Source organism: Ictidomys tridecemlineatus, chromosome 2 (genome assembly GCF_052094955.1).
Source record: "Ictidomys tridecemlineatus isolate mIctTri1 chromosome 2, mIctTri1.hap1, whole genome shotgun sequence".
NCBI lineage: Eukaryota > Metazoa > Chordata > Mammalia > Rodentia > Sciuridae > Ictidomys > Ictidomys tridecemlineatus.
Window position 1 is genome coordinate 125,497,753 of NC_135478.1, and position 23,612 is coordinate 125,521,364.

Sequence of the window (23,612 nt, forward strand, 5' to 3'; positions counted from 1 at the left end):
AAACAGATCAATTTCAAACAATGAAATTGAAGATGCCATCAAAAGCCTACTAAGAAAGAAAAGCCCAGAACCAGATAGATTAGATTCTCAACTGAGTTCTATCACACTTTCAAAGAAGAACTAACTGAAATTCTCTTCAATTAGCCCATGAAATAGAAAAGGAGGGAACCCTTCCAAACTCATTCTATGAAGCTGGGTATCACCCTGAAATCCAAACAAGATAAAGACACATTGAAAAGAAAATTTCAGAACAATATCTTTATTTTTTCCGAATGAATTTTATGGCTGTTTTTTCTATTTCTTTTTATGTTTTCTTTGACCATCTGGCTTTATCGTTTTCACTGTGCCTTCTTTTAGATTAATATGTTGTTTCATTGATTTTCCCATAGATTATACTTGTCATACATTCTTTCCTTGTGTTTTAAGGTGCACTTCAGAGATGAGCTAAAGCATACTTAGTATTTTAAAAATCTAATAAAAATATTTTTTATATCACAGAGAGGAAGCTTTACAGTATTTTAATTCAATTTAATCTCTTCCAAACTGTCATCATTCTTCTAGTGCTCTTTGATACTTTATGTATCTAAAATCTCCCTGACATTACTATTACTATCATCATGCACATATATATTTATATATTTACCCACATTAATCTTCCCGTGGTATATTTTTACTCCTGAATCCTCATATTTCCTTCTTCATGAATAATATTCCATTTAGTATTTTTTACAGTTAATTACATCTGTCTTGCTTTTTCTGAAAATATTATTATTTCTCTTTTGTTTTTGAAAGTTTTTTTTTCTGGGCATAGAGTTTTAGGTTGGCAGTTGTTTTATTTCAAACATGCAGATGTCATTTCATTGCTTTCTGGTTTTAGATTTTGTTCTTTCTTTCTTAAAAAAATCTAGCATTAATTTGTACCATTATTGGTGGTATACCTTTATTTCTTTGTTTTTATAATTTTCCTCTTTTTTTTTTTTTTTGTCTTTCACCAACCTTATTGGTGTATCTAAGAGTGGTTATCTGTGTAAATTGTTCTGTTGGTATGTGAAGATTCTTGGTTTCATAGGTAGAAGTTTTCCAACATATTTGTAAAACTCTCATTAAGCACCACTTTAAATATTATTTATGCTCCATTCGTTCTCCTCTCATCTAGGTCTCCAATTAAGTTGGTTTCAGAAATTCTCATGAATCCTTCACAGTACCAATTATGTTTCATGTAGTTTCTATTCTGAGCACCTCACTTCAGTTTGAATATTTTCTATTGAACCATTAGTTTACTTTACAACAACTGCCTTTCAGTGTATTTAGCGTTCAGCTAAAATTTACTAAGTATCCTTTATTTTCAAATGTATTATGAATTTTGTATTACTATTTGACTCTTTTGATTATACAGATTTTTGAATTATCTATAAAATTCTCTAATTTATACTTCCATAGCCTTTTTCCTATTTAATCATAGTTCTCCCTTTAAATATCTTCATGTTAATGGCAATTTCTATAACTCACATGAAGTTTTTCTTTGGATTATTTATTTATTTATTTATTTTGGTATTGATGTTCTTAGCTTTGATGCTCATGGAAATTTTTGATCAAACCAGACAATACACATAAAAAACTAGAGAGCATCCCAGATGAAATTATTTTTCTTTAAAAAAAGTTTATTCTTCCTTCCATCGTGAGAAGAAATAGTACCTGTTTATCTGAATATAATGAGATGAGGCTAAATTGAGGCAGAATTGAAGCCCTAATTAGACTAATGCACCCTGGCCCTGTGGAGATTTCAACTAACAGCCTGTTATGGTCTGTACTCCTCTCTGCTCCCCTGTCATGACTTGATCACTATTTTCAGTCTCACAGAACCTCCTAAGATCTCTATCCTTCTTCACAGTAGCTTTCTGTTTAGCTTATTCATCTTCAACGGCATACAGTTATAGTGTTCTGCAATACCCTGGGGATGTGGGTGAACTGGCTATGTACTCAGCCCTTCCCCAGTTCTTTTCCATGATATCTGCTGATCTACATGTTCCCCATCTCCACTGCTAGTGTCAACTCTGTGCCCTGCTCTTGCCAAACTCTGATACATGCTTACATGCACCATGGGCTGTCAGCAGTCCACTCCCATCTCAGGGGGTCTTGCCTCCCTCGATCCTAAGGTCCAGGAGTTCTTATTGCTTCAGCAGCTCTCCACAGATTTTGTAAACATTATGTCCCTTTTTACTCTGCTCTACTAATTGTCTGCTAATAAGTAGTCCCAAACAGGTCATAAGTGGTATGTTTTCAATTTAAAACTTTAACGCATGATCACATGCACTTGAGTATATGATAGGTATTTTCCTAAAACTTGGCTCATTTATCTTTACAATATTAATTAAATAAACAATGATTTCCCTATTGATTTGAAGCTAATTCTTCTTTTCAAATTAAAATCAAACATAAAGTCACAGTGGTTTCTATTAACAAACACCTGCTCCAGAGTCACAATTTAAGTCAAACCGTGACCCATTAGAAACCTGGTTAACATTTACACCAGTAGTGTATAAGGGGACCTATTGATTCACATTCTGACAAGTATTTTAAAAAGTCTAACTGAACGGTGAGAGCCTTTTGCCGCTTATGTTGTTGTTTTCATTTCCCTGATCAGAATTAGAGTTGAGCATATATTCTTGTGTTTATCACCATTTCGATGTCCTTATTCAGGGAATCTTTGTCTAGAAGTTTGCTGAATATCCTGTTTGGCACTTTGGCTCTTCTTAATTCACAGATTTCTTTTCAATAGATATACTTTGCAGTATCTTTTTGTCAGATTATGTGTTAAAATTACTTTGTCACATTTTACAGCTTGCATTTTCATTTGAATGGTATCTGGGATATCTGAAGTTGTCTCCTCTTTATTTATTTGTGTCCACTCTTTTCTTCTCCTGATTAATTTATTTTTATGTTAACTTTATTGATCTTTCCAAGGAATTGGTTTTGGTTTCAATGTTTTCTCTCTCCACCTTTATTTCTTATGCTATTAATTTCTGCACTAATTTCTGTTTTTCTTGTGTTTTATTTTTTTGTTTTGTTTTGTTGTTGTTTCTGTATACATTTTGCATAAAATGCATATTAAGGGGCTAGGGCTGGGTTTGTGGCTCAGAGGTAGAGCACTTGCCGAGCATGTGTGAGGCCCTGGGTTCGATATTTAGCATCACATATAAATAAGTAAAATAAAGGTCCATTGACAACTAAAAAAATTTTTAAATGCATATTAATATACATTAAACTCATAATTATACAAACTACAGTTATATATTCATATAGACATATTTGTTACATAACATATATACATAGTTATTTGTATAATATATTTATTTATTTATTTATTTATTTTACAGTAGGATGCATTTTGATGGAGCACAACTTCTCATTCCTCTGGCTGTATATGGTGCAGAGTCTTGTTTTCTTTTACCCACTTTTTCTATTTTCCCTTGGTACATGCTTAAATAATTGATGGGAAATCTTTCTTTTTTTCCATATCAGCTTTTTATGCTCTAATTTTTGGTCTAAGCAGAACTTTAAATGCAATTCATAATTGTATATGTTTTATGTTGCATTTCTTCCTTTAAAATATTTAAATATATTTTGTTGATTTCTTTTTTATACCTAAGTTATTAAAACATTGGCTAATTAGCTGGACATGGTGGTGCATACCTATAATTCCAGCACCTCAGGAGGCTAAGGAAGGAGGGTCTCAAATTTGCAGCCAGCCTCAACAACTTATCAAGGCCCTAAGCAACTTGGTGAGACCCTGTCTCAAAATAAAAAAGAAAAGGGTCTTGGGATGTGGCTCGGTGGTTAAATGTCCCTGAGTTCAATACCCATTATGAAGAAAAAAATATTTTACTAATGAATATATTCATATTTGAAAGGTTTTCCAGATATCTTTCTCTTATCAATTCTTTCTTGTTTTCAATGTGGTCCAAGAACACACTTTGCATGATTTCAACATTTTTATAGCAGAACTATGGTGTATGTGTTTTGCAAGTGCTTTCCAGAGCAGCAGGACCAAGGGATTACATAGAGATGGGTAAGAGAGGATTATTATTAGTGATTGTTGAGGCTGAAAAAACCTTTGATCTTCCATCCACAAGCCAGAGCAGCAGGGAAGCCAGTGGTGTAATTCAAGTGGAGTCCAAAGTATGAACAAAGGCCTGAGGGACTGAGAACAATGGTAGAGGTTGGATGGGAGGGGAGATGAAACACATGGGAGTTGCTGATGTAAGTCCTGAAGCCTGAAGTTCTGAGAGCTAAGAGCTCTGCTATCCATGGGAAAGAGAAGAGGGATGTCCCAGCTCAAGAAGAGAAAGTGAATTCATTCTTCTGCCTCTTTGTTCCATTCTGGTCCTCAGTGGATTAAATGATGACAGCCCACATGAGTGAGAGCAAAATTCTGAACTCAGTCTACTGATGTAAATGCTACTACCCAGAAAGATTCTGACAGTCTTGTTATAACATTTACTAGCAATCTGGACATCTTTTAGTGAAGTCAAATTGACATAAACCAAGCAATCAGTCTATCACCATGAGCATTCTAGGTGCCCTTTCCCTGATTACTCTTTTGTGCAATTTTATTCTAATAATATGAAGTAAAGTATTAAGTAAATGGAAGTCAGAACATTGTTGTTCCAATTCTTGGTGTTCTAAAGTTGTTTTTTTTCCAAGTTCTATCATTTAGTGTGATAGCAATACTGAAATAACCAGCTATAATTGTAAGTTTTTTGGTGTATTATTTTAGTTATGTTGGTTTTTATTCACACATTTTGAAGTTCACCTCTTAGGTATAAAATACGTGTGTGTGTGTGTCTGTATGTGTGTGATCATTAGATGACCTTGGCAAATTAACCTTTTTATTATTATGGAATGACACTTTTTAATCTATGGAAATGTCTCTTGTTTTGAAGTCTATAATACTTAATGAAATACTACTTTATAATTTTGTGGTATATTATTTTAATATTTTTCATAATTTTTTTATTTTTCAAATTTTAACCTGTCTTTATATTTAAAATTGGTATTTCTGTATAAATTAAACATAGTTGAATCTTAATTTTTATCCAACTGGAAAGTGTGTCATGTCAGTGCTTAGAGAAATTATATTTAATGTAACTATCAATATGACTGAGTTTTAAATTTACTATCACATTTCTTTCTTAACCTTTCTTTAATTCCATTTAATTGGAACTTTGGCTTATAAACTAGGATTCCTTGTTGTATTGTATGTGTGTTTGTGAAAGAAATTGCTTAAGATTTACAGCATAGTTTTCTCTCAGTATAATCAACTATTAAATAATATCATACTTCCTGAGTATAGGGTGAGAGTTACACCATAGTACTTGCATCTCCTTTTCGTTACCCATTAGACTATTATGACATAAATATGTCAGTGCTTATTTATACATATTTAGCAAAGTTTTAGCCAGTTTAACATATGCATATGATATACAACAGTACATTTTATATTCCATCATATTGATAGTTAAATGTAATTTCTTGAACATTTCAATTAAATAACAGACTAACAGATTGGCTGAAATTAAGATTACACTATATTTTATGAATGTTTTATGTATGTAGTAAACAAAGTTTTGTTATATTCAAAACAGATTTAAAAATTTAAAAAGTCAGAGTTTATTTTTATTACTACATTTAAAATTTAAATTTCCATTACTTTATAGATTAAATTTCCTACCTGTGTCTCCCCCTGCTCCCAACAGGAAGACTTACTTTGAGATTGTTTCTAGTGCTGGTATGACAGTAATCTGGACAGACAATTTAATTGCGGTCAGAGTTGTCCAGGATTAAGAGGGGGAGACACACTCTGAAGGTGGGCGACATAGTCCACTATTCCAGGACCCCAGATGGAACAAAATGAGGAAGAAGGAAGAAGCTGCAGCAGATACAGGGTTGATTCTGCTTGAGTCGTGTGTCTGTTGCTGCTGCAGTCAGTAGAGGTTATGGGCTCCAAGCTCCTCCTCTCTTCTAATGTGGACGCTTATCAACAGTTCTCCAGGGAGTTCCCAATGGTCTTCATTTTCAGACCAGGAATACACCTATGGTCCCTCTTGTTCAGAGACATCCACACGGACTGAGCAACTACAGGTTCCTGGGGCTCTTCAACACACAGATGCCATTGCGGAATTATCCACCTATTGATTGTGTAAATCAATTTAATAGATACTATTCATAATCATACATATACATATCCTGTTGATTCTGTTCTTCTAGAGAACTCTAATACAGCTGGTTTCCTGGTCATTAGTTTCCTAAACTTGTATTCATCTAAAACAGTCTTTATTTTGCTTTGTTTTTGTAGATAATCTTCACTAGTTATAGAATCCTAGGTTTTGTTTTTTTCTAGGATGTTGAAGATGTCTCTCCATTGACTTCTTAGTTTTTAGCTGTTGATGGGAGGTTTATTGCCATTCTTAGGGTCACTTTTGTGTACATCACAGGATTTCTTTATTTATTTTATTTATTTATATTTTTAGTGCTTGGGCAAGTGCTCTACCACTGAACTACATCCCCAACCCTGTGATGTGACATTTCCCCTACTCTGAATGTTGTTTAAGATTTTCTTCCTTATCACCGACTTTTCATGATGTGATTATTTTATGACTTCCTGTGGTCCTCTTTATTTTCACTATATTTGGGGTTCACTGAGATTCTGGAGGCCTATGAAATCATTTTCATTAACTTCAAAAATCATCTAATATCCTATCAAATATTTGTTACATATTCCCTTTATCTTCTTGAACTTCAATTTCACATATTTTATGTTATTATTTTGCCATAGGCAGTTGATGTCCTAATGATTCTAATCATTTTTCTAACCTTATTTCTCCCTGTGCTTCATTTTGTTATAGTTTCTATTGTGATGCCTGTAATTTTCTGACCTTTTCTTCTGCAGTCTGTAATAGCTACTATTAATCTTATCAAGTATTTCAGTTTATTTTTTTTTATCTCTAGAAGTTGCATTTGATTTTTAAATGTCCTGATGCATATTGTCTTCCAAGCTTCACTCTATCACTTTATATGTTCAGTTAAGCCTGAAGCCAAAGACTTCAGGGTAACTCCAAAACTCTGAAACTCTACCTGTTCAGCATTCCCTTCCTGACTCTGTTGCACAAATGCCAGCTTCCACAGTCTTGCAGGACTCTCATCTTTGCCTGCTTACCTTCCTAGTTTGCTTTACTGTATTCCGCACTGTATCTCTGTACTGCAGTCTGGAAATTGCCTCTAGGAAAAAAGGCACCTTGTTCTCTTGCTTGTTTCACATTAACCATCAATCATGAAATCCAATATCTTAAAAAGAGTTGCTTTTTTTCATTATTTAATATTTTATTTTATTTTTATTGGTTGTTCAAAACATTACAAAGCTCTTGACATATCATATTTCATACATTAGATTCAAGTGGGTTATGAACTCCCATTTTTAGAGGAGAAGAGTTGCTTTTTATAATCTTTACAGGTGCAGAGTGGTTGTAGGCAGAAGAGCTAATCTGGTGGCATATACTTCATATTGCAAAATTCAGAAATAGTACTCTTTAGTCTTTACATCAGTCTTATTTATGGTGGAATCAGAAAACAAAGTGTTAAAGGATGATTCCTTTTCTCCTACTATCTGGAGAGATAATGAATATTATTACCATTTCATTTAAAAATTTAATGGAATTTACTGTTGAAATAAGATATTTTGTATTTTCTTCTTGGGTGCTTTCTAATTACAAATTTGATGCTTTTAATAGCTGTAGAACACTTAAGTAATTAAGAAGAAATACAGGAGGTATAAAAACAGACTTATACAAAAGAAAAAAAAGTTTGACTTTAGACTTCTAAAATTCTTAGTACCCACTGCTTCAAAGAATTGTATATAATGAGGTAAATATTCTATCTTCAGACAAGCTATCATTTATGTGTGGGAACAAAGAAACACAGAGAAGCAAAAACTAAGGATGTATAACACCCATATACTTTTTCTGAAAAAATAAAAATACTTGAAATGTGTCAGCAGCTTGAGAGACACATGAACCTTCTAAGTCTACATTTTTTTATAAGATACAAAAAGATAAAGAAAGAATACAGGGAAAACAAAATTAGATGCTAGAGATCAAATATATATAATCGTGAAGAAAGAAACCATAAGGTAACATGATAGAATTAAGAGCATATTTTTTCCTCATTTGTTAGTATATAATTATTACGCATAGGTCAAAGATTTAATCTCATACAGAAATAAAGACTGATGACATTAAAAAACAATGTGAATCTGAAATACTGAGTATAAATGTATTCAATATAAATATTGAATTCTATATAAATATTAAATTTAGTATAAATATTCAATTCAACATAAATATTGAAATAATGAAGATGAACAAATGTCTTCCCATTGCAAATGACACAAATTTAACTCAGACCAACTTAAGTTGTGTTCATTGACCTCCGTGGGAAGTGTTCTGAAATGGTTTACACTGTCAATTCAGAAGATGAAAAAGCACTGGGACTGAGAATCTCTGACTGACCTCATTCTATATGTAGGTTCATTCTCCATGACAAGAATGAGAACATCTAGTCCCAAACTCACCATAAACATAAAGAGATTTTTAGAAGCCTTTCTGGGAGTTCTCGAAGGAGCTCTGATTCACTTAGCCTGGCCTCATGCTCAAGCCTGAGCAATCACTGTGGCCAGAAGCATTCTTCAGACCTGATTGATGATCCCACCTGGTCATTATAGATGGTGGCTAGGAACTTGTATCACATAGAATACTAACAAGGAAAGCAAATTCTTACATCTAGAAGAATCAAGAAAGTGATTCTGGACAAACAAAATAAGGAGTAGAAAACAGACAAAGGAAATTTGTAAAAACCTGATAACTATTAATAGTTCTATCCATATTTGTATGTTTTCTATGTTATAAAACATAGAATTATGTATTTTAATATTTATGATAAATTATAGCTTTTATTTATAACAGAGAAAAAGAGGAAATTTTAACCCTCCAAATTTAACTTAAAAACTGTAACCAGAAATAAACATTTATTTTTTTTAAGTTTAGAGCTTCTAAATGTTTGACTGCTAGACTTTGTTGTTACAACAAAATTATTTCAATACCAGCATCTCAGGAAGCTAAACAGGAGTATTGCAAGTTCAAAGCTGTCTCAGCAATTCTAATGAGGCCTTGAGCAATTTATTATTCCAGAAAAATATTTATTTAAAATTGTTGCTAATGCAGTATTTGTCTCACAAAATAAAATGCTTTACAGCAGTGGATGTTAGGATTTGTGGAAGTCTATAGTCAAACATTTTTGGGGTACAGCTGCCTAGTATTTTTTTTAATAAATTATGGAATTTGCATAGCTAACTGCTTAATGATGGACATTTACATATTTCTTTTTAATTATGTGTGTTCGTGTGTGAGTCTGAATGTGTGCACATATGAAAGAAAAAGAGGGCTGGGGATGTGGCTCAAGCGGTAGCGTGCTCGCCTGGCATGCGTGCGGCCCAGGTTCGATCCTCAGCACCACATACCAACAAAGATGTTGTGTCCGCCGAGAACTAAAAACTAATATTAAAAAAATTCTCTCTCTCCTCTCTCACTCTCTCTTTAAAAAAAAAAAAGAGAGAGAGAGAGAGAAGTGCCTTGTATGTTTTAATGTAAGTATAAAATTATGTAAATAGAACATATCTTAGAGCTTCTAAATGTATAACTGCTGGGCTTTTTTTGTTACAACAAAATTATTTCAATACCAGCATCTCAGGAGGCTAAGACAGGAGTATTGCAAGTTCAGAGCCAGCCTCAGCAATTTTAATGAGACCTTGAGCAATTTAGCAAGATCCTGTCTCAAAATAAAATATAGAAAGGGCTTGGGATGTAGCTCAGTGGTTAACAACAACAAAAAAAACTTTGTAAAATTTAGGCTGTTTGATTAGAAAGAAAATAAGGGGCTTTGCAAATTATTATTATTTTTAAAATAGAAAGGTTTATCTCCCTTGTGTTGATTGCTGCAATTTTTAGGGATTTTTCCAAGTGGGATGCACCCAGCCAAGGAAGGATGTTTTGCAGTTAACTTGGGTTATACTAAGAGTGATTTGGGGAGCTCAGGTGATGATTGCCCTACGATAGGCCTGGGTTGCTTGATCCTTGAATTTTGATTTCAGTGAAGAAAAACAAGTAGAAAATATCCCCAAATCTCTCCTTTGAGCAGTGAATTGATTAAAATAGATAAAGTATGCTTTAAAATATGAAACAAAGACAAAAGAGTAGAAGCTTTTATTATTTAGGTTCAATGTACTCTGCTCTACATTGTTTCTTTTTAGGGAGAAAATACTTCAGTGTCCTTCAGTTCTATATAATTATTTCTCATTTGTTCAGCCAAATGCTAATGATAAAAATTATCTGTGAATACAGGCTACTTTCTAAATCTTGACTTCAGGTAGCAAATATCTTCCTTTTACAATGTTCAGGACTTGTATCTCATTGTGCTATATATCTTCCTGATCTTGCAAATACACTGGAGGTTTTGTATTTCTTGTGAGTAAATTATAAGTAAATAGTATAGACTAACAGTATACCTTGAAGTTGTAACTCTTTGTTAAATGACCCTGTATAGCAACATTAGCTTAAATGTACTATAAATTTAAACCGTTCCTTTTTTGTTGGTTTTATGGGAGTATTACTGTAAACAATTTCCATACAGACCTTGAGTTTTGTGGTTGATTTACACCTACTGCTGTTTATGCTTTCTGCCTCCTCTATATGTTACATCCTCACTTTTCCCAAGGAAAGTCACACTATCTAAAGGCTTTTATTCATTATACTAGGTATGTGAAATATAAATAAAGCACTGTCAGATGTTGATCAGTGAATGTTTCTTATTCATTTCCTCCCAAGATATTGAATTAGCATATGACTGAGTTAATGCTAAAATGTTCATGTTTATTTTAAATCTGCGAGAATAGAAGAAAAAGCTGCAAGCACTAACCCTGCCTGAAGTCATCATTGCTATTCTTTTTTGTTTGTTTCTGAAATTTATTATAAAATAACGTTTTCCCTTCTTTGTTAAAATCACTTTTGTAAGCACCTTAGTTTATTCATCTTATACCAGGTAAGATATCATAGTATAAGATGAGTTAGGCAAGATGAGAAATTCAATGATAATTGTGTTGAGATTTCTGTGGCAATGAACTCTAAGTTTGAGTACTTTACAGCACAGGAAAAACCAACAAGCAGAAACTTGTGTCCTTCCAAGGACAAAGTACATGTCCTAAAATAGAGCTGCCTCCTCGCCCCCACAAAGGTGATAGGCAGAGTACTGAGTGAACATGTCCATTTCCCAGAAAAGACTGATAGAAAAACATTAAATTATAATAAAGTTCAAGGGAACAGATCCAACATCAACAGAACAAAAGAACAAAATAAGTGTTTTTCCTGAGTGTAGGGCATTTTAAAAATGAGAAGTTTAACTATGCAGTATCTTTTTAAGCATAAAGTTATTTTTCTGTCATTTTTAAGTATTCAAGAAGGTTGTCAAATATTGTACAATGGAAGGAAATAGCATTTATCTTTGATATGACTAATTCATATGGAATCAAATGAATCTGAAGACGTGGCTTCATCACTGTATGCTCTTAGTTGAATGCTAATTAAACATTGAATATGCTCTTAATTGAATGTCCCTAGCACACTGTTTTTCTATGTTCATTTATTCATTCTTCCTATAGTTTATTTTGGCCTTGTATGGCTTTTCAAAACTTCCTCACACTCCTCATACTCAGTATTGTCATTTATTCATCACAGGTAACCTTGTCTACTAACTCATTAAGAAAATGGAAACAGATAAGGAAGCATCTCATGAATCCATCTCACAGGAGATGGTATGACTCAGTTGTCTCTATTAGCATTATTTAGTGTCAGTGTCATTTTCTGTTGGTGTTATTAATGGATGTATTGTCCTTAACAGTCTTTATTTTTGTGGAAATCCATGAGTGAGAAATTCTGCCTTGAGAATCAAGTACATTCTCAGTACTTTACCTAACCTTTCTCTTCTCAACATAATAGGACCAGGAAGTACGGTTGCTATACTAATACATCAGAATTCTCTTCTTGGCTCACTCGCTTGTTTGGAAGAATTGCAAATTTCTTCAGGAAATTTCTTGGACATATAGAAAATGAGATATTCAAGGAAGATTCTTCTAGAGTGGCTCAATATTTCACCTTATTATACTAAATCGGCAGTCATGTGGAAAGCCAACAGAAGAGCCAGTCATGGCCCAGTGATGACGAACATGGGGACGTTGACTTGATGACAGTAGAAATGAAGAAAAGTCAGGGGTCAGAATGTATAGGCAAGGCTTTCACTAGGGCTTTTCCAAAAAGAAGGGAGACTCATGCCTGACTGGCTCTTCAACTAAGTGGGGGAGTTGGTTTTATTCATGTGGATGGCCTATTTACAAGAGAGGGGGCTAAAGTTTAGGAATATTAATTATCTTTGGGTACCTTTCAAAGTGCTTATCTTTTGCTCTGTGGGTACTTTAATTCTGACAAAGGCATGGTGAATGGAGAAAGGCCTGGTGGACAGTGGGTCATTCTAGATCCAAGTATTAATTTTTCAATCAGGGCCACATTCTATATAAACATGTTTGTCTTATGATAAGGATGAATTGCTATGGCTATTAAGAGATTACATAAGAGGGAAATGGAGGAGAACACAAATCATGGCAAAAAAAAAAAAAAAAAAACAAGTTAAAGGACCTGGGGATTTGCTGTTTTTCATGGCTCCTAAACAGTTTTTATTCTTTATGTTGTTTATCCTGGGAGATCCATGGAATAGAGCTTTCTGGCCATAATGATGCACCTGGTCTCTGAAGATGATAGGTAGTTCTAAGGGGCTGGATAAGGCACATACCAAGCTTTTAACACCTGACAAGCCTTGACCTCAGGTAGGAGAGCAGGAAACAGCAATTTATACCATCTTTAAAAAATACCTTTATTTTATTTATTTATGTGGTGATGAGAATTGAACCCAGTACCCGACACATACAAGACAAGAGCTCTACCACTGAACCACAACCCCAGCCCTTATACCATCTTTTAATGGCTGTCAGGCCCTGAGTTAAAGCCCAGGAGTGCAAATTAAATATCAAAAAGTAGATATTCAAATATAAATCATAGTGAAAACTAATAAATTTCAGATTAAAATTTGATTGCTGATTATCAACATATTTCTCCATTAAAAGATGAAGGCAGATACAGAGAATAAGAAAACAATAAGAGGCGCTAGAAAATTATACAATCAGATGAGAAAAGAACCTTAGGTTAACCTGTAATAGTATATACCAGAATAAATTTTAGAAGAATTATGTGGTTGAATGTTTACAAAATAATTTTTTTTAAAAAATATATATATATATATAATATTTTTCTTCAATTCTAATGTCTTTGTGCTTCAGTATTATAATAAAATTAAAATAATGACTCATCATCCAGTGACTAACATGTGATAGAATAATTCTCTAAATAATTATTTATTTTAAAATCACAATGTCTTGATTTTAATGAAGTATATAGAAAAAAAGCAGGGAATTACTTACTTGATCTTTGGTGGGAGAAGAATTTCCAAGCAATGTACTCTTCAAGCATAGTATCTAAGCCAGACTCCATAACAAAAATTCTACTGACGAAAATGCAAAAATTAATATTAAAGATCAACACACTAAAAAGAAAATTTTGCAATATAATTGAAATACAATAAATTAATAAATATTTTTTCTCTTTACCTGATTTCATATTTAGAGAGAAGTTGAAAGGCTACTCTGAAAATTTCTAGTGTGTTTTCCCACATATTCTTCAAATACTAACATTTTTACACATTCAATTTAGTTTTTGGTTTGCAATAAATATTTCTTTTGTGTCAATACTTTGAGAATGTATCCATGCCCTCTTACTGTCAACGGTCTCCAGTTAGCTTTAAGATCCATTGATGTTCCTTGCTGGAGCAGCTACTATGATGAATGCTAGAAGGTAGTTCCCTCATTCTGTCAGTCTTTATGTAAACATTAGTTGGAACTCCTGTTGTCACAAGTCCCCCACCAATGATGATTTATCTACTAACCTGCTTATTTTTTCCTATATGTATGAACACATGGATTTTTATTTTACTTAATAAATAATAATTAAATAAATAATTTCACTTTGACTTGAAAATTGTTAACTGCATTCTCCAGTGAGAATCCCTTATATTCAACTCTGGGGTGTGTGTAATGGTGGTTGGGGAAAATTAACATATACATTATTCCTTAAGCTCTCAGCATCCTCCTTACTTTTTCCACAAAGACAATGCTGCTGCAGACCTGTCTCCTTTCATTGTCCCCACCCAGGTTAGAACCTTTTCTCTGAGGAAACTTTCAATCAAGATGGGTGCTAAAGTTTCTAGTTCCCACTAGGGTATTATGCTTTTAGACTTTTTCAGAAGACACAGCTTTAAAAAATGTTCATTCGCTTTGATATATATTTTGATAGCGTTGATGGATTGAGCTTAGGGAGACATATTTATATATTAACATTTATCCATAACTAGATTAATTTTGCAAATATACATCTAAAGAGTTACATAAATATATCTTTATCTATACATGACTATATCTGTCTTTATACATTAACTCCATATATAAAGTTAAATCTATTTATCTACGTATCTATACAAAATCATGAGTTTTTATTGGAGACTTTGACTTCAATACAACCTCATAGTGTTCATTTTCACATTTTCTTAATATATAACCCTGCACCACTAACAGTGAGGAACATGACTCCCATTATTCACAATACATTTGCTTCTTAATTGCTTAATATTAGCATGCCCCAAATTTAAGCAGATTAACTAAATTATAGTTTTGAAAAAATAGTTATGAAAAAAATTTCTGTTTACATTAGCAGAGAAAAATCAAGTCAAATTACTGTTTTAACAGTGGTCTCTTTGCATTCCGAATATATCCCTAGTTGCTCTAAGGCTTATTTAAAAAAAAAAAAAAAAAAAAAAAAAAAAACTTTTTTTTTTCTCTTTTCTCTCCTCTCTCCTCCCTCTAACAAGATTAGGGACACAGTGTTATCTTTTCTTCCCTTAATTAATTGCCCTTGAATACACCCCTACAGGAAGGAGATGCCTGCTGAGGTATCTGGGAAGTTAATATCTCCCAAATTAACAAGTGAATCCTAACAGCCAGCAGGGTGTTTGGGATCCCCTTACCAGAGCACACCTGGAATGAGATCCTTGAAGAGTTTCTTTAAAATACCACCCCCATCTCCACGGGCAGAGTCTTAGCCTTGGGACAGTAGTTCCCTGTGCTTCTCTTTTGCTAGCAAAGCAATAAACATTTAAACATTCTTTTTTTTTTCCCCCTCAAAAACCATGTCCTCAATATTAAATTGTCATTAATTAGCATTGGGGACAAGGACCAAGCTTTAGGTTACATATAAAAAAATGTTTCTTGGGTTATTTAGTTCTAACTTTTGCCCTTATTATGGTCAATATTGTGCATTTTAAGTACATTGATGCATTTTTATTTGGGGTTTTTCCCACCCTTGCTGTATGTGTATATTACATGAAACATTAATATGATTCTATATGTCAACTATTCAAGAAAGAATACTTACAAAAATGACTTCTCTCCATGCTGAGAATATTCTTTCAAATGACCTTTATTCCTTTCCATTCTAATGAAACAGAGTAGGCTTTTAAATTTGTTTAAGAATGAACAATAGAAGTTACACTTTATTATCAAAATTTTCATAATTGTAAGTGGTGTTAGTTTGGGTTGTCTGGAAGCATCTCTTGAGTAAAGGGTGCTGAGCACTCCAATTATTAATGATGCATTTCCAGGAGGCACAAGGGAGCAGAGCAGGGAAGAGGAAGGAATCGAGCTGGGGTGGGTTTCAGATGAACTGAAATTCTGAGTGTCTGGGGCTGAATAGCTCCACTAGTCCAAGAATGGTCCCAGAATGTTACAGGCTCAATCAGTCAAGAGATAAGGAAACAGAAGCTGGAGTCTGAGGAAGTACATACAGCTCAAAGCCTCTGCTCCAGCAAAGCTGATAAAATGCAGCTGCCCAGCTGGACTAAAGAGTTCAACAAAAAAAAAAAAAAAAAAAAATGAGGGGAAAAGGGATGAGAATATTGGATAGAGGTGAATGAGACAAAACTATCTTTCATCTTCACTCACATATATTGATGCATTTGGACCTCCAGGTTGCCTCTCACCTTTCCAACCATCAATAAGAAAAAAAAAGAAAATCAGTATATGGATTTCCAATAACAGTCAGTTAAAATATGGACAAGTACAGGAGGAACTACAAATCCTATTAATAGTAAAGTTGGAAAAGTCTCATCTGACTGACTTCATAAAGACAAGTTCATGAAACTGTGTCCACAATTTCATTCACAATGCATGCGCTCCATCCACATGCAGATGCTTTTACAGTGACTTTCAGTTTGTGTGTATATTTTTATTCTAAAGCAAAATTCAGCAATGTTTCAAATCACATATATTTCTTAGAGCTATTCTTTTCTCATTTTCCTTACATTACAGTTTGAAAACAAGGTAATCCCTAAAAATCTCATAAGACAGTGTTTGGAGGTAAAATTATTAGATTATGAGAAGTGTGACCTAGCCAGTGAAAAGATTACAATTCTGAGTGGTAACTGTAGGCCGGAGGGGCATGGCTGAATATAGTAGCTTTCTGAGGGCATACTCTTGGGGATTATATTTTCTCCCCCAAACCAGCTCTCTCTCTCTCTTTTTCTCTCTCCCTCTCTCTCTCTCCCCTTTCTGGTCATCATGAGCTGATTAGTTTTTCTCTATGGCACCATTCTTTCATGATGTTCTGCCTCCCTTTAAGCTCAGAGCAATGGAGTCAGCTGACCATGTACAGAACATCTGAAACTGTGAGCCCCGAATAAACTATTCTTCCTCTGAATTGCTCTTGTCAGGTGTTTTGGTCACAGTGACAAAAATCTGACTAGCACATCTTGTAAACCCTAAATTATTTTCCTAATTTGACAGTAGAAGATCCACTGAATTACCCCTCCACTTTTTAAACCTGAAACTGAAGTTTAGCTTCTCTCTTTCTTGCAAAGGTCTCCTTCTAATGATACAGGATTTCACTTTTTGTAAAGATCTTGTAAAATCAAGATGGCAAATTGTTTTGACATACTGTCTCAGTTTGGAAAGTTCTCTATCTCTTTCTCTAACTCATATATATTTAACTACATCACTCTATCTATGTATCTAGATATGCGCACAACTATATACAATTATATCTATTTACCTATCCATCTATGTGTAACTATGAGTTGATATTTTTGCCTTGGATTTCCAATTAACACAGGACCACAAAGATATACCAGGACCTTGAAAGACTCAGTTGTTCAAATGGGTGCACAAATGTTCCAAGAGTGTTCACACAGGAAATTTCTTGGTTACCTATCAGAGCATATAGGGAGGACTGTGCACAGTTGAGTGTGCCACATGGCAGGGGGGACTTTGACATATAGGATTAAAATCAAGAGAACTTCCCCATGGGAAATTCTGGTGAATTACACATAGAACGGTTGGAGAAATTGAATACACAGCTCATAAAAGGAAAAAATAAATAAATAAAGTAACATGGAATGGTGTTTTCCAAGTCCAGGAAATGATTATATGTTCTGGCATCTAGCATCTGTGTGGGGGAATTTTCAAAGTACAAATTAAACCAATTTATGGTAGTTAAAGGGAGATTTAATTTGAGAGGGCAAATTTTACACAAATGAAGTACCCCAAAATGCAGAGAAATGCCATGAGAAAAAATTACTTCCCAACAGGTGTTTCAGTTAGATACTTAATACAGTCAGAATTTTAAACAGCCAGGTGTTACAGTCCTTTCAAACAGCCCAATATAGTTTTAGAAAACTAGCTCCATAAAAAGTATGTCTTAGGAAACAAAAGGAGGTAGCTTTTATAATCCATGAAAACTTGAAGTAGTTACTAAAGTTCTCTAAGCCTAGGAAACACATCTGGATAAGACTTCCATCTTCATAGTAAATTTCTTGTATTAAAGTAAAATTTCTACACAACTTACAAAAATGGGCTTGACACATAATGATAATAAGTGTAATCAATAAATAATAAGAGGAATACATATAAATTGATTTTCTTCCCCATTCTTTCAGCCTAAGTTATAGAATCTATGCCAAGTTCCACTTGGATAAGAACTTGAAAGCATGTAGTAAGAATACGGTAATAATACCAAACGTATATTTTCATGTATAAGAGAAAGTTTTATAAAAACAAAACCTAGCCAGTGAACAGAAGTCTGAATCATGGATGGGAGCAGAGCATATGGCCAGTTTGGGGACTTGAGTATTTTATCAAAGTATTGTTGTGGACTCGTCTTCAATACCCTCACTTAACACAGGCTGTGGTCTATATGTCACCCCCAATATTATCATTACCATTTAAATATAGAAATGCTTTGGTGCCTCCAGGGATGTTTCAAACTTTAAACACCATGTTGTAACTCACTAACTAGTCCCTCTTGTTTTTAGGCTAAGGTCAGTAACTGACTTCCAAGCATCTCAAAAAAAAAAAAAAAAAAAAAAAAAAAAAAGCCAGAGCTATTCCAATTCACCTATAAGATACTGAAACATTGGAACTATTAAATACTTCTCAGCATCAAAGAAATTTAGAGTTTCAGAGAAATTTAAAAATAATCAGTCTGTGGTAGACAATGTTCTAAGATGAACCCCAGGATTCTTACCCCTTATTGTCCTTACCCATAAAGGTGGGCACAGCAATTGAATATGGTGGAATACCACTTGCATTGTTGGAATACTAATCTGTATACGTCTGGTTAATCAAAAGGGAGATGATTTTGCTTGTGTCTGATGTAATTAGGAATCCCTATAAAGTGTCAGAGACCTGCTGGCCTCAGAAGGAAGCCAACAGCCTCCTTATAAGAAGAGGAAGCTGCATGACAAGGACCTTCAGTAGCCTTTAGAATCGAAGAGCAGGCACTGGGTGACCAAACAAGAAAACAGGGACTTCTATCACACAGCTGCATGGGAATGGTTCCTCCAACACCCACAAGCCTGGAAGCCAACACATCCAGTATTTTTGCCACTCTGGTTTGAAATCTCAATGACGGCATTGACCTACAGAGCTTAAAGTTCTTTAAATTCCAGATGGTCATAGTATTCAAAAGTCAGCCAAATTGCTGGAAATGAATTTCAGGAGCTCTCTCTCAATGGACTGAGGGTCACACAGCACTCTGAAAGGGTCATGAGCATTATGCCTAATCCAAAGACATCAGAGGCACATGAAGAGGATTAAGATCACATTGAAATCATTGTTTACCCATCTTGAATAACCAAATAGAATTTCACTTCTTTTGTTCTTACAGCTACCTTCTAAGTGAATGGACATGGATTGTGCTGAATGGGTTTAACCTTTCACAGATAGATAAGTAAGTGAATTTAATCTCTCTTTTTAAAAGCTAATGTTAGAATGAAACCTCTTTATTCATTGTATTTTATGTATAATACATTAAATAACTTTATAATACTTGTAAATTTACTCAAACATATACAAAGAAGATAATTAGCTGCTAAAATTACCTAAAGTGAAAGAGTTCAATTCTATTATCATGCATGCCTCTGACAGGTATTTTTCTGACAAAGATTCATTATTACTTGGCCTATTAATGTTGAACTTATCAAATATTTAATTTTCTACATTAAATTAAATTTTATCAAGAAATGATTATTGTAAGTATATATATTTAGCATTAGGATTCAAAATGGCATAATAAAACCTCTATCTTGTTAAAATTCATAAAAAATATAAATATCTAATACTATTTGAGGACTTAGTGCAAAAAAGCTGAGAACACAAGAAGGCAAAAAGATTAAAAAAAAAAAAAAAAAGTATGTATATTCTTCCCCTGTCTTCTTGTAAGTGGAACAACCCTTGTAAAATCCCCTCTTTCCCATTTATTAAAATAATTTTCCTACAATTTCTGGTCTTCTGTTCCATACTCATTGCCACTCATTTTGTTCTCTTTCTAGGCTCAACTCCTGTCAGCAACCACCATAAATTACCTTGCCCTCTCTTTGGTTCTAATTCATATACTTGTTTTATGATAGAATAAAGTCTGACACAGCTTATTTTTATTTATACACCAGTCACTGTCTTTTAGTTTGGAGGCCAGAACAATAAAAGAAACATCTTCATCTATGAGAACTATGTAACCCACCTTCCTGTCTCCCTTTTCATGGAGATGAGCATCATTGCTTCATGTCTACCTGGTCAGTTGCACCATTCCATCTGAATAAAAGCAGATTTCCAACAATAGCAATAAAAACCTCTTAACTGTTTCTATTGTAAGTTGATTCTGTACAGTTGTTATGGTTTAGATATGAGCTGTCCCCCAAAAGCTCATATGTAAGAAAAAATAGTTTAGAGGGGAAGTAATTGACTTATGAGAACCTTAACCTAATCAGTACATTATCCCACAAATTTGGTTTAAATGGGTGATAACTGTAGGTAGATGGGGTTTGGCTAGAGGAAGGTGGTTACTGGGATTGTGTCTTTGGGGGATTACATTTTGTCCCTGGTGAGCAGAGCTCTCTCTTTCTGCTTCTTTGTTGTAGTGTCCTGAGATGCTGTCCTCTGCCATGATGTTCTGCCTCCCACGTCAGGCACAGGAATATGGATTTGGCCACCTATGAGACCTCTGAAACCATGATCACCAAATAAACTTTACCTCCTCTAAAATTGTTCTTGTCAGGTCTTTTGGTCACAGTATCAAAAAACTGACCAAAATAGCAGTCTTGTCACTTAATCTTTTAATATCAGTAAAACCACTTTGCTATAGATGATCTCACTTCCCTGATCTCAGGCATGTAACTGGCTGCACTTCCCTGTATAAAAGGCTATCAACACAGGAGCAAAAGTATCTAAATTCTGTTGGCCTGTGACACATTGCAGCATGGTTTCTGTGTCATGGGAGAAAGCTGTGTATGCTAGAACTGGAGAAATGGGGACACATTCAATGGAATGAATGAGGCCATTTAGAAAGGTTACATACATAATATATCTCTATTATAATGAATTCAACTTCTGTCTTTCAATTTCATTCATGTTTTTATGACTCCTTTTTGAATCACTTCTTTTTACCTTGGGTTTCAATGATTGGAACATTTTAAAGTATTCATTAACTATAGGGAAGTCAAAAGCAAAGAAGTTGTTTAAAATTTATCCACTTATGAACTTTTGACAAGCATTATAAATTTATTCAGTGATGCCAACATAGGATCCTTTAATTTCTGTTTTAAAACACAGAGATTACTACTTCTGACTTTTCCTGCTTACTACTTTTATCTTTCTGTCAACTTTGTCAATTGAATTCATTTAAGTTGAAATTATACAATTCTTATTCTACCTCCACCCTTCTTTGTGGCTCATGCAGGAAGACATTGTATATTCTGGCAAATCAGGGTCTTTCAGTGACTCCTTTCTTACTTCAAGTATTCAACAATAACTCCCACATTACTCCTAGCAATTAATATAAAAATTGTATAGTAAATTAATCTTCACAATTTAAGAATTTATGTAACTGGAATACCAGTATACTGCCACACATTGATGATGGAAATTTGATAATGGATGTTGAAGCACTGCATTCAAAAGACTTAGATGGTATGGATGGCCAGGTAATAGCATAAATGGACTCTTAAATAATAGAAATCTTAAGTAATGGAGAAATGCAATCACATTTTACTTCCCGTTAGGTGTTAGTCAGGTTTTCCAGTATTGTGTCAAAACACATAAGACCATGTAAAGACTAATAAAAAGTGTAATGATTTATTTTGGCTAAAATTTGAAGGTTTTAGTGCATGGGACATTCCCCTATTGCTTATTTGCCTATGGAGAAGCACAATATCATGGTGAGAGCTCATGACAGTGAAAGCTGCTTAAGATGTTAAGAATCAAAAGGAGAGAGGCAGGGGCTGAGGTCTCATTATCTCCTTAATGGGCAAATTCCCAATGATCTAACTTCCTTTCACTAGGCTTCTTTAAAGGTTCCCCCCTCCTCCCCGCCCTCTCTAACTAATTCCAGAGATTGACAGTCTATTTTTCAATGCATGTGCCTCTGAGGGACATTAATCCAAAAACTATGGTACTCCTCAAATAAAATTAATATTTAATTATCCCTAAAGCTTTTCTGATCTTATCTTGACCTATAACTTGACCATCATTACCAGGAACCTAGTAGGCATTTAAAGCATGTCCACTAGAAAAATACAGAAATGCAAAGATTAATACATTATAATAAGATTTTTTTAAAAGGGAAAAAATAAAGAGATGAGAATAATAGAATAACATGAGCTCAGCAATATCTCCCTCTCTATTCATGTATAAATGCCCTCAGGATTTTCTTACTTATAGAATATTTAGAAAAAATATCCATTTAAATATTGTGAGTAAATATATGGACGCTAAAATCCTAACTTTATAATTATAGCACTTTACATTATACAACAGTGTAAAGTTTACTTAGTGCTTTCCAAAATGCATAGTTTCAATTAAATTACCTTCAACGAATAACTTTCCTATTGGCCAGATAAATGTCAATATACCATAACAAAATTTTAAGGCAAAGATAGTCATGTTGCATGCTGAATACAGTGCAGCTTATATTTTTTTCATGGTTAGAAGAACACATTGTTTTTGCATTTTGGCCTATAAGCAGGAAAGTGATACTGAGAAATCTCACTTACCAAGGTAAATGAGCTATATTGTTCTACTTAGGCTTATCATTGATTGTTTCATATATAAGATAGATTTCCTCCTTGTTCAGAAAACAGAAAAGCTTGTCAAGGTAGGAAAATCAGTTTATGATTTTAAATGACAGAGAAAGTGCCTTATGACCACTACCCTCATCTCTAACCCTGAGGACAGGTTAAAGTTGGGGACTTGAGCTGATAGTGTGGCTGGAAGTGAGAATAACTTGTTCTGATACAAGCAGTAGGGGAACATTGACTTTAGAAAATCCAGCAGCAATAACAACCAATGGTCACCAGGCACATGTCATTCTAAAGGACTTCAGTAGTGAAATATGCCTAACTAGGGCATACCACAGCCCCAAACCCTACCCAATGGTAGACTTCAAACATGGAAGGTTCAATAAAAATTTTAAGGATGCAGAAAGGTGACTTGGAAAGTGTTTTGTATACTTAGGTTCACTCTCAATCACTCAGCACCCCAGGCCTCTCTAACCTTAATTCTCATAATTGCATCAATGCTAAATTCCAATATGAACAGAAACTCACATTCACATTACATATCTTCATCATGTATCAGTACAATTAAATGAGGCCTTAAGCTCACCTAGATAATTAACTTATTATCCTAATCATAAACATATTGTGTTATGACAGTTCATTTTTCTTAAAGAATGAAATGATGTGATTTCAGATGTCATGTTTTGGGTATTTGAGTTTCAATCCTCCTATTAATCACCCACAATAAACTG